General features: G+C 35.9%; 1 pseudogene; it reads right to left on the bottom strand.

The window, feature by feature from the left end:
- Positions 1–11,074, bottom strand: part of LOC140856228 (zinc finger BED domain-containing protein RICESLEEPER 2-like) — a 62,615-nt pseudogene extending 51,541 nt beyond the window's left edge.
- Between the last annotated feature and the right edge of the window lie 1,560 nt (positions 11,075–12,634).

Consider the following 12,634-nt stretch of genomic DNA (forward strand, 5'->3'; position numbering starts at 1 on the left):
TAAACAAAAACAAAAATTGAAATTAAACAAAAAAAGCAAAATCCTAAATTATGAGAAAAAGGGGGAGAAATTAAACAAAAACAAAGATTGGAAGATTAAACCAAACTGGAGAAATTAAACAAAAACAAGAATTGAAAGATTAAACCAAACTTGAGAAATTAAACAAAAATTGGAAGATTAAAAAAAATATTGGGAAACAAATATTGGAGAAATTAAACAAAACTTTGAGAAATTTGGTATCGAAATTTGGTATCAGACAGAACTTAAACAAAAAGCCATCCATCAAAAGCAAAATCATAAGTACAATGCAAATAAGTTTTTTTTTATATATGCTCTGATATATTTCAAAATTCAAACTTGCTCTGATACATCTTTTGAAATTTTATTTACCTTGATACAACTTAAGAAATTTGATTTACTATGATACATCCTAAAATTTCTTTTAACTTGCTCTGATACATGATAAAATTTGATCTGATACAGTGTGAAAGTTTCTCTGATATATTATAACATCTGCTCTGATATAGTGTTAAATTTTCTCTGATATATTATAACATTTACTCTGATACATTATAAAATCTTTTCTGATATCATTGTAAAAATTATTTTTCTTGCTCTGATACATTACAAAATTTATTTATCTTCTCTTGCTCTGATATATCTTAAACTCAAAATGATCTAATACCCTTTTCAAATCTTTAAGAAAATGGACAAACTATTTTTGCATTTATATTACATGCCAAAAGAATCATACTCTTTTCAAGCATATACACCTATAATGGATTCTTTTGAAATTAATGCATTAACATAAATATTTTTGTTCAAATATTTTGTCATCATCAAAAAGGGGGAGATTGTTGCTCCTAGATTGATTTTGATGATTACAAAGCAGATTGAAGGGATACAAATAATTTTAAAATGAAAAAGTCCTTATGCTCTTCAAGGGCAAAATTATAATTTTACTAAAATCCTAATTTGATAGTATCATTTGATAGAACAAATGATTTGTAAACTATTGGTGAAAATTTCATTGTATTTGGACTTATATTTTTGAAGTTATGAAGGTTTGAAGTGCATGAGTCGACTCATGAGTCAACTCATGGCACTGTGAGCTGATTGGCACGCAAAAAAATTCCCATGGCACGCTGGATTTTTGACTTGGCACGACCTGTGAGTCGACTCATGAGTCGACCCACAAGGCATGAGTCGACTCATGAGTCGATCTCTGCTGATTTGAGCCAAAAAATCCAGAAATCAGACCTTCTGGTCTGTGCAACAGAAGTCGACTCATGAGTCGACTCCTGATGCATGAGTCGACTCATGAGTCGACCCCTGCGATGGAAAATATCAGCAACGCTATTTTTTTGCTCGTTTTAATTGCCATTTATGCTTCCTAAAATTGATCTAACGGCTCTTTATCTACCTAAATTGTTTTCTCTTGCTTCTAATGCTACAAAATACTTAAAGTGGTGAAAGAAATTGCAGATTAAATAGCGGATCAAACGTGAAATCAAAAATGAGAAGAACAGAAGAGAGGATCCGAAATCTGCACAAAAAAGCCTGAGATCAACGAAAAATCCAAAAAGAAAAAGAGAGAGGATCCACAATATACCAGAGAGAGTGTGAAAGAGAAAAGCAAGAGCTTTCAAGGAGAGAATTCTTCACGCCTATTATTTCAACCTTGATCTAGAGATCGTTCAAAGCTTTCAAGAGATCTTTAATCAACAATCAACCTCTTCTCAAGCATTCAAGCGTTCATCCACTTTGAGAAAATCCAAAAAAGGGGTTCTTTATTTGAGTAAAGCTTTTATTGTTATATTCGCTCATTTAAGGAGCTGTTATTGTATTAATCTGTGCTCAAAATTTTCTAACTCTTTGTGAGTTTTTGTTCTTATTTTTGGAGGATTTCTAAAACAAGGAAAGGTTGATCCGAACCTGAAATCGGAGTATTTTGGGTTTACTTGTACCCGGGAAATAAGTGATCTAGCTTGGGATAGCTAGTGTCGGAGTTTCCGACGTTTTGTATTCGGGTTGAATACAAAGTATAGTGGATTGAAATTTCCAAGTAGGATCTTGGGGAGTGGATGTAGGTGCAAGGTTAGCACCGAACCATTATAAATCCTTGTGTTTGTGGTGTGCTTTATCGCTTCACTTTATTTCTTTATTATATTCTTGCATTCCTGCTTTAGGTAATTAATATTGAATTAAAGTCTTTGTTTTGTTCTTCATAAGTAATCTGTTGGGCTTAAAATTTTTAGAAACCCAATTCACCCCCCCCTCTTGGGTTGCATAGCTGGGCAACACCCTTCTCATGTTATTTATTAAATATGCATTACAGAGCCATTAAGACTGAAGAAGAAGGATGACTGGAAAAGCGAGCCGACGTGGCAATGACCAGTAACCCCCGGACGACGTTAAAAAAAAAAAAAAAAAGAAGAAAAAGAAAAAGAAGGGAATACAACAATAACAATGGTAAATGAAAAAAGTTCGGCAGGTAGCAATTCGATGCAAGGTGTGGACGAAGTAACAAAATCTCCTTCTCATTCTTGATTAACAAGGTGTACGTTACAAGGCCCTGGGGGCCGAGGAAAAAGAACATTACTACAAGACTCAAAAGGAACATGTTGGAGACCACTTCAAGCTCCCAACTTCTCCTTTTGGTTCCATCCTTCTCGGCAGCATTTTTCAGTACGTGTGATAAATCCCTCAGCTCACGCCCCCTGCTTCATTCCACTCCATCGTTGAAACCCCAGCCCTAGGGGGAAAAGGGGGAAATAGAATTCAAGGGGCAGCGACGGCGACGGCAGCAGCAACGAGGACCTACATCGGGAAGAACCGAAAGTACCCCGGAGGCCACGATGGCACCGGAGGCATGCACCACCACCGTGTGCTCCACGACAACCACCATCTTAGGTACTTCGGCAAGGTCGGCATGCGCTACTTCCACCATCCCCGCAACAAGTTCTACTACCCCACCATCAGCACCGACCGCTTCTGGTCCCTCGACCCCGACGACGTCAAGAATCCCACCACAGCTTGTGACGACAACTCTGCCCCCTTGATCGGTGTCACCCCATTCAACTACTCTGAAATTCTCGGGCGGAATGCGCTCACCAGTTGTTTCCATTATTAAATCCTTATTGTTGAAGGAATTCTCCCTCGAGCCCCCTTTGAGGCGGTGGGAACCCTTAGTGACAGTTCGACAGTCGGAGAATTTACAGGCTGCTATTTTTCCCCTCATACTCCTCTTGATCCATGGCATCCTCTCGAGGTTGGCTTCCGGGGCAGAAGCCCCGGTGGGAGAACCCCTCGAAGGGACTCGGAAGACTGAAGGCGGCGGGGGGCCGGTGGAGATGGCGAAGACTGGTGTGAAGAGTGCTTAGAGTCAAAAAGGGCACCGATGGAGTGACTAAACTCTTAGACAGAAGAAAGGTGTCAACTCTCAGGCAAAGTGAAGCCCCTGGAGGGAAGGAGAGGGCTTAAATAAGCGATGGGGCCTGGCACAGTTATGGTGGCAGATATCCCTAAGTCCACCAGCGCCCGCCACATGTCCCACTCACCGTGACGTAGGGCTAGCTGCTTGCGGGACCATTATGGTGTGGCGCTTAGGACTACGCACCAGGGGAAATTTCGAAAGGACCCTTCGGATCGCCCTAATCGAAAAAAGACTCCAGCACGCACGCATTGAATGCCAAGATTTTCGAGGGCGGTCGTGTGCGAAATTCAAGAAAACAACTACGACTGTGAAAATTTTTCTGCACTTTCTTCGCTCGAAACTGAAACTCGAAAGTAGAGGGACTGGTGTTGGGTATAAAATACCCCCCAGTCAAAGTTCGTGACAGGAGTGACTCTCCGGGGATTCTACCAACTTTCAACCTTCGGCGACATCTCTTCGAACCTCTCTGGCGGCCGAGCCTCCACAACACTCCCAAGTTTTACCGATGGATAAGCCCCCACCAGCATCGACCGGATTCTTCACGACAGACGGACTCCAACCAAGTTTCCACGATGATCGACCACCTTCTAGACCTCGTCCAGACTCCTACGGGAGCCAAACTTCACCCCCGACTCTGGCTGCAGGAAGACTTCGTTCGGACTCCTATGGGAGCTAGACTTCATCCCGACTCCAGTCGTAGGAGGACTTCGTCCGAACTCCTATGGGAGCCGGACTTCATCTCCGACTCCGGCTGTAGGAGGACTTTGTCCGGACTCCTACAGGAGCCGGACTTCACCCCCCACTCCAATTGCAGGTAGACTTCGTCCGGACTCCTACGGGAGTCAGACTTCACCCCCGACTTCAATTGCAGGTAGACTTCACCCGGACTCCTACGGGAGTTGGACTTCACCTCCGACTTTAATTGCAGGTAGACTTCGCCCGGACTCCTATGGGAGCCAGACTTCGTCCTCGACTTCGACTGCAGGAAGACTCCATCCGGACTCCTACGGGAGCCGGACTCCGAGCTCCTACTGCAAGCGACCCACTCTGAGTTTTCGTTGCAAATGATCTACTTCAAATTTCTACCACGAGCGGTCCGTTCCGGATTCCTACCGTAAGCCTTCACCCAAGCTTCCATTATGGATGAATTCCTTTCGAATTTTTGTTGCAGACAGGCCTTGGCCGAGACTCCTCGACAAATGATCCCCATCCGGGCTTCTACGGAGATCGAACTCCAACCAAACATCGACCGACAGGCCTGGACCCCCTGGCAGGCCGCAGTAACGGCCACGACTCTGCTCCACATCCTGCAATAGATTTCATGTGGCTCCATCACTCCCTGGCAGGCCACAGTAACGGCCATGACTCTGCTCCACTTCCTGCGACAGATTCTGCGTGGCTCCATCACTCCCTGGCAGACCATAATAATGGCCATATTCTGCTCCACTTCTTGCGACGGATACCGAGCGGTTCCTCCACCCTCTGGCAAGTCGCGACAACGGACGCCGCTCCACTCTCCGCAACAGACTCCACATGGCATGTCCCGATGATGGCCATGATTCTGCTCCACTACTCTTCGCAACAAACTCCTCCTGACCCTGAGCAGCCCACTGCCAGACGGTTACAAACATCGCTATCAGTCTGTTGCCCCCTCCGCCTATAAAAGAGGGACCCCAGATACGTTATTCTCTAAGCTCTAATTTCTATCCCAAAAACTCTGCTAAAATTTTTGTTCGAGCACTCTATTCTTGTTGAGGCAGAGAACTGACTTGAGCGTCGGAGGGTCTTGCCGGAGCAACTCCAACTCTGGTTTAGACTTCTTTTGTAGGTCCCAGCAGCGACCGCGACTCCTTCGACTCCATCTTCTCCGACGCAGGTGGATTTTTGCACCAACAACATCATATGTGTTGGATGTGAGAATTTCAAGTGTTAGATCCATAATCATATGTAGGATCCATTCATGCTCTAAAACTATTCACAACTTTCGATATCAATTATCGAAGTTGGATCCTACAAATCATCACTGTCAAACAGTGAATGGAGCAATGTACATCTAGCCATAACTGAATGAAAAATACAAGACCTCTATGTTTATGAATTGATTAAGCCTAAAGATTTGAACTTTAGTCTAAAGGTTCTTCTATTACTTTATACGAATTGGTAGCTTCTATCTCCAATTCGAGAAATTATCTTAATTTTTTATTAGGTACTACAATCCACACAGATTGCATACAGGCTCGAGGATGGCTCGATCAACCCATATGCATCTATGGATATGTTCTCAACCAATTATTTCTCCAAATAATTTTTAGTAATTAATTTTATCTCAGATTTTATTTCAATAGGCGATGGACCTCCACTAAAAGCTTTGGTTAGGTCAAACCATTAACATGAACCTACTCAGTATTTCTAACTAATGAATGATCAGGCCCAAGGATGGCTCATCAACCCAACCATCATCAGATAGTATAATTGAGTCATCATATGATGAATGATAATTATATCATTTAGAGAGAATACTAGACGGATGGCGCCTGTAATGCCAATCAGAAATAATGGACCCGTTATCATTTACCTTAATAGGAAGCTATGATCTAGTTATCTCCATAACTAGCTCATTTTATAGACCTAATAATTTAAAAAATTTAAGAATCAATTTAGAGAAGAGATGAGAAGAGATCAACCAGTAAACCATAATCCTTCCACTTACTTCACTAAGTCATTAAATTGGATCAAGATCATACTAGTTGAAATGGCACCTAGATTAGTCACATTGATCAATCTTAATGGCATGGGTCAACTCGAATCACTTAGCTATCTAATCAAGACATAATTCACCAAATTGGTTAGATTAGTGAAATCGGTGGGAGGGTCTACTAAGCTTGCCTTAGACACCATCAAAATGGTCAGATAAGATGCTTCCAATTAAAAATCATCGATCGAAATGCCAAACTTACCTTAGACACCAATTGATTAATTAATTTTGATTTGACCAACCTAATGATTCAGATTCAACCACTGAGCCAGAATCAAGGTCCATTTGGTGTAATCAAAGATATGGACTTGATCATCTACAACTATTGTATTTGTTCTAGAGAACTCCTGATTTAATCTAATCCAACATTTGATTAAATGTAATCAATTTTTCTAATTAGTCTATTGACTCTTTGATTCTAATCTTAGGTTTAACCTAATTAAGAAGATCTAATTTGAGCTAACCCATGCCCTCATATTTTGTACGAATAACATTAGATCTGTAATTCATAATTCTAGATCTAATCGATTCTACACTTAATTCTCAATTAAGTTCAGCATCAATATGGGCTTAGGTTATGGTTTGAAATAATTTTAACTTTTTTATTTTATAAATAATTTATAATAAATTTTATGCAAAGATTTTTTATTTAAAAATTGGATTGACTTAATCAACATTGAGCCAGCTACACAAAGAGACTGAGTCAACTCAGTTCAAAACTGGGTCAGCTCAGTAATTGTGTGAGCATGATTCAAGAAATTTTAGATTTAAAAATTTTTACATAATACTAAAATAAAATCAATCATAATACTTTTAGATCAAATCTAAAATTTTTATGATTTGAGATTTTATTTTATCATGATTAAAATAATTTTAATCATATAAATTAGATATCTTATTTTTCATACAACTTTGTATCACATACAATAAACCTAAGATTTCAAGATCTAAGATTTTGCAAGAAAGTTCTTACTTTCACATTCTTCTTCATGGGATCTAATCATATGGCACCCCTACACACTATAAGAGCACCCCATCGAATGGAAAGAGAGAGCCTTTAAATCCTTCGTACTCCTATGATCGGACCGCCTGGTAATCAATCCAATCCAAATACTTACTAATCGGATCATCTAATCTAATCACATATCATATACGCATGAATTTAGATCTAATCTAAATGATATCAGATCTGATTATAATTTTAGATCACATCTAAATTAGATCATAAACATCACATGTATGACATAAAATCAAATTTTATTAAGGATTAGCACAAACTAGGACAACCTTTTCATTGTAAGAGGTAAACCTTATGGCAGGACAATTTTATATCAGTTTGTGTGATCCATCATTAATTAAATTTAGATCTAAATATCACATATCAGATCTAAATAAAACTAAATTTTAGATTTAACATGCACATAAATTATATCATAATGAACCTAGGCTCTGATACCACTGTTGGGATGCGTAGGCGATTTCATGCATGTATTTTGAAAAATTTTTAAAAAAATTATAGTGAAAGATTATTAAATTAATCAAATTAATCTAATATGCATATGATCTAATCATTAAATTAACTTATTCTAAGATCTACGATATGATATGTTGCATATAAAATCTAAAAATATTGAAGATAAAATCAGCATATATGCATGTGAGCAGTGGATCATATCTACTTCTAATTTGAGTTCAAAACTCAATATTTGAGTACAGATCGATAATCACCACTGTTGAAAAATGGTAGAGAAGGTCCTTGCTGATTTCTCACAACCACACATGTATCCGGCCTCTATGAAAAATTCACTCGAAGCTTCGATCTGATCGATCTTCTTGGGAGTGCTAGCTAGCATGAAGAACTTCTTGGCTGATTCAAATTTTTTCTTCAAATCTTTGAAATTTTTTTAGGAGTTGAAGATAAACTTCTAGAGCAAATAAAGAGGTGAAAGAAAGATAGAGAAGAAAATAATTTTTTTCTAATTTATTCTCTCTTTTCAAACCCTTAGAACTGAAAACCTAGTATTCAGGTTTCTGCACACACCCCAAAAGAGAGGACCTTCCTCTCTATTTTTCATGCTATCAATCTTGCCCAAACTTTTTTCACATGAATACCTCTCTTCTCATATCTTATACACATAAAAGAAACTAAAGAAACCCCTTTTATAGGCATGTAAGGAGGTGGGATGAAGAGTCCTAGTGATCATGGACTCTTACAGGATTCCACCACCCTTCACAATTTCACATCCCAAAACATGCCAAAAACAATATAGGACACCCTTTCCCATATTTTTTTATGGTAAATTGGTACTCCAACTGATCTCTCACAAAAAATCTTCTCAAAATGTAACTCATATAAGGAGAAACAAATTTATTGGTGTGGAGAGATTGATCTGGATGACAACAGATTCTCTTGATAAGGAATATTTTGAAATCTAATTTTAGAATCTTTCTTTTATCAAAACTAAATCATATTTAGGAATGAGATAGAGAAGAAAAATGACTCTTTGGTGTGAAAAGATCTCATATAAAATAATTTTGTGTGAAGATATATGATGTGCAAATTGGGTTGGCACAAGGGAGAAGAGCCCTATTCCAATAAGGACTCTTCATTTCCTTATTTGAATCCAAATCAAATCACATCTGGTTTAAACCAAATGAAATATATAAAATCTAATCTAGTTAGGTTCATAAATTTTTAATCAAATTCTAATTAAATTAAAAATTGATTGAACCAAAATTTTAATCAAATCAGGAATAATTCTTCTTTAGCGATTAGGTCATCTGATAACTTAATCGGATCAAACCTAATTGAATCTACTTTAATTAGATTTTATTTAATCCTCTTTGCTCAATCAAATTAAGCTAATCAGTAATCTAATTACTAATTAATCTTTTATTAATTCATTAATACTTGATGAATTAATTTATTATACTTTTTGCAAAGGTTAATCATCAATTGAATTGATGATTAAGCTCTTGAACGATTCTCAATCGTTGATCAGCCACATGATTAGTCAGAAACTTCTTTTGAGTGTGATCTCATAGATTTGAACCTAAGTCGATAGCATAAGAATACCTTTTTGAACCAATCGATGTAACCATCTAGCAATGATGACCCGACATCTGGATAGGTCAAATGAAGGCAAAGCAACATTCAAGAACCTATTGACGTATGGTTACCGTATAATTCATCCCTTTGACCCTAATATTCGAGAATGACCTAAGATTTAACTGTCAATCCTAGATAAGTCATCCATGTTATATTTTAATCTTTTTTAAATCTATCACATGGATTACTCGGATCCAGATTTTGCTAAATTGAAATACGCTGATGCATATCTCTTACTAATTTAGAGGGATCAATCCCATTTTGACTCATGCACCAACTTGATAAGTACTTGACTATATCCAAAAACTTTTCATCACTGAATTAAAAACTCAGTTAGTCTGGCACCAAAATATAGTGAGTTACTTATAAGTCACTATGGTGATCTTAGATCGGAGGGATACTTATATCCATTCCCTTTGCGAGCTACTCTTGACAGCAGAGTGCTCTACAGTTGGTCACATTCAATGATGATGTACTCCGACATCTCACCTGCATGTCATACCAGTGTCTCTATATCATTTGATTACGAGGACAACCAACGCATATGGCACACAATGACCTACACTTGATATCGCTATCATCCTAGTAATAGCATATCATTTGGTCGCAAACCAGTTTAAGGACTACACAGTAAATCCTCCTTTATCGATCAAAGTAGTCCTAAAGACTTCATCATAATATAAGAGTTTGTTAGAAGATGTAACTTTGTGATAAAAAATATCAAATAATTTTTATTATTTATCAATTCATTTATATTTATAATCAGCATAATCATCCAACGATTGATTTTAGGATACAATTTCCAACATCAAAATCCTACAACATTATAAAAATGAAATAAGTTATTTATTAGAACTAGTATCATATTCAAGATAATAAATTTATTTTGATAAATAAAAATTTATATTACCTTAAAAATATCTACTTTTCTACATGACTCAGAAGTCTCACAAAAAGTACCACTATCAATGTCTGCATCAGTTGATGTACCAATAGCTAGAGTTTTAGAAGAAGAAACTATATATTGATTGAAGAGAGAAAATATACAATCATGGATGCAGATGGTCATATCCATATAATTTTTGTAATAATTCTCTATAAACTAAAATTTATATCGAGGATCCAAAATAACTACCATGGCTAAGATTAAACAATGATTTGACCAATATTTTTCAAATTTTCTATATATTTGTCCTGCCATTCATTGCATGAAAGTATCTACACTCTCCATCTCTTGTCTTAAAGTGAGCTCAATCAAAAAAATATGAGAAAAGTATAAATTTACTATAGTATACTTAACTCTAGAAAATACAAGAGTAGCATCATAGAATATACTCAACAACTTGTTAATCTTCACAATTTTATCCCACTCTTTTTCATATGGACAATGCTTGTAATTGAAGTCACATAATTTTAAATAAAAAAAAGTATGTCGATAAGCAAGAGCACTGTCTAGCATCAAATAAGTTGAATTCTATTTTGTGGGAACATCTTGCCTTAAATCTTTTTTACTTTCCAAAGATATTTATCTAACATATTCTAAAAACTTTAGTTTTCGAACTTGTGAACCTCTCACATATTTAACACCTTCACAAACCTTGTAAATTGATTCATCTATCTCCTTTAATTCCTCTTGTACAATTAAATTAAGAATATGAGCACAACATCGAACATGAAAGAACTCACCATTTGAGTAAAGTGTATTTTTCAAATTAAGTTGGATCTTTAACATATCAATAAAAACATCATTTACTGATGCATTATCCCACATCATATAAAATAACTATTTTTCAATCCCCTAATCAATTAACAAACCATAGATCATTTCACATAAAGATATGCCATTGTGTGGAGGAGGCATGAAATGAAAGGTAAGAACTTTCTTTTGCAACACCCATTCTTCATCAATAAAATGGGTAGTTAAACATAAATACCCATCAGTGATAATAGAGGTCCACAAATCTGAAGTCAAGTTTATTAGTGGAATTGAGTGTAGCCATAATAATAAATTTTTTTTATACAATTTTAGCATATCTACCTTAATAGTATTTCTTGATACTGACTTGATATCCTCACAAATATAAGCAAATAAGGATCTAATATCTTCATACTCAACAAATTGAAATGATAGATCATGCTTGATAATTGCATATGTCAACAATTCATGAAATTTTTTTGGATTAAATTTACTAGACTACATTAATATACATCCTTGAGATTGTGATAAAATTATCTGTCCCACATCATGATTCTTCTTACAATTCTCTATATGCTATTTTGAATTTTCAGTCCCAACCTTACCACCAAAATGATATTCCATGCCACACTTGATGCATTTGCATTTTTTTATTGCTTCATTTATTTAAAAAAATTGATAAACCAATGAAGTTAACTTTCTTTTATGTTTATCAGTAGAATCACCAATTGTAGCTATATTTGAAGCTACAGATGCCAATTCATTGGCACTATCATCATCACTTCTCAGATCTAAATTGATGACAAGCTCTTTATCCATTTATATCATATAACGAAAGCTTATATTAACTATAAAAAAAATTAAAAATAGTTAGAACATTAAAGAAAGGAAGAGAAAGAGGAGGTTCAAATTTAGTATTTCATCTACAACTAAATCAAAATAATAACAATCGATTTTTTGTAGAAGAAGGTCGTCCAAGATTATTGCTGTTAGAAATAGTTGAATCAACAAAAAGATATTTCAAAATCATCATAGCCTTCCTACATAAACCTTAAAACAAACCTTTGCACATAGGCCATACTGCACACTTTGACATTCAGCATAAAAAATAGAAATAAAAAAACTCCAAAATATCAAAAAATTAGCACCTTATATCCTAAATTATAGCATCTAAAAATAAAGCAGCAAAGCTTTAAATATGCACTACGATAAATTTTGGAATATACCAGCAAATCAATATATAAATGAGACAATATATAAATGAGACATGCAACATAATATTTATTAAATAAATCATAGGAGAATAATGATCATCTGAGAGTCAGATCGAACATCAATAGGTTAATGCCATTGAACCCATAAATCAGAGTAAAATCAAGAAAAAAAAATGACTGCTAAAAAAGACTAAAACTCCTAATTTAAATAGGCCAAACAAAGAGAATTTCAAATAATAGATCTGATTGCTATGAGATCCTAGAAACCCAACATAAATACAAGAAAAAACCAGCAAATCAATATATAAATGAGACAATATATAAATGAGACATGCAAGATAATATTTATTAAATAAATCATAGGAGAACAATGATCATCTGAGAGCCAGATCAAACATCAATAGGTTAATGCCATTGAACCCAT

The sequence above is a fragment of the Elaeis guineensis genome, chromosome 3 (assembly GCF_000442705.2).
Source record: "Elaeis guineensis isolate ETL-2024a chromosome 3, EG11, whole genome shotgun sequence".
Classification (NCBI taxonomy): domain Eukaryota; kingdom Viridiplantae; phylum Streptophyta; class Magnoliopsida; order Arecales; family Arecaceae; genus Elaeis; species Elaeis guineensis.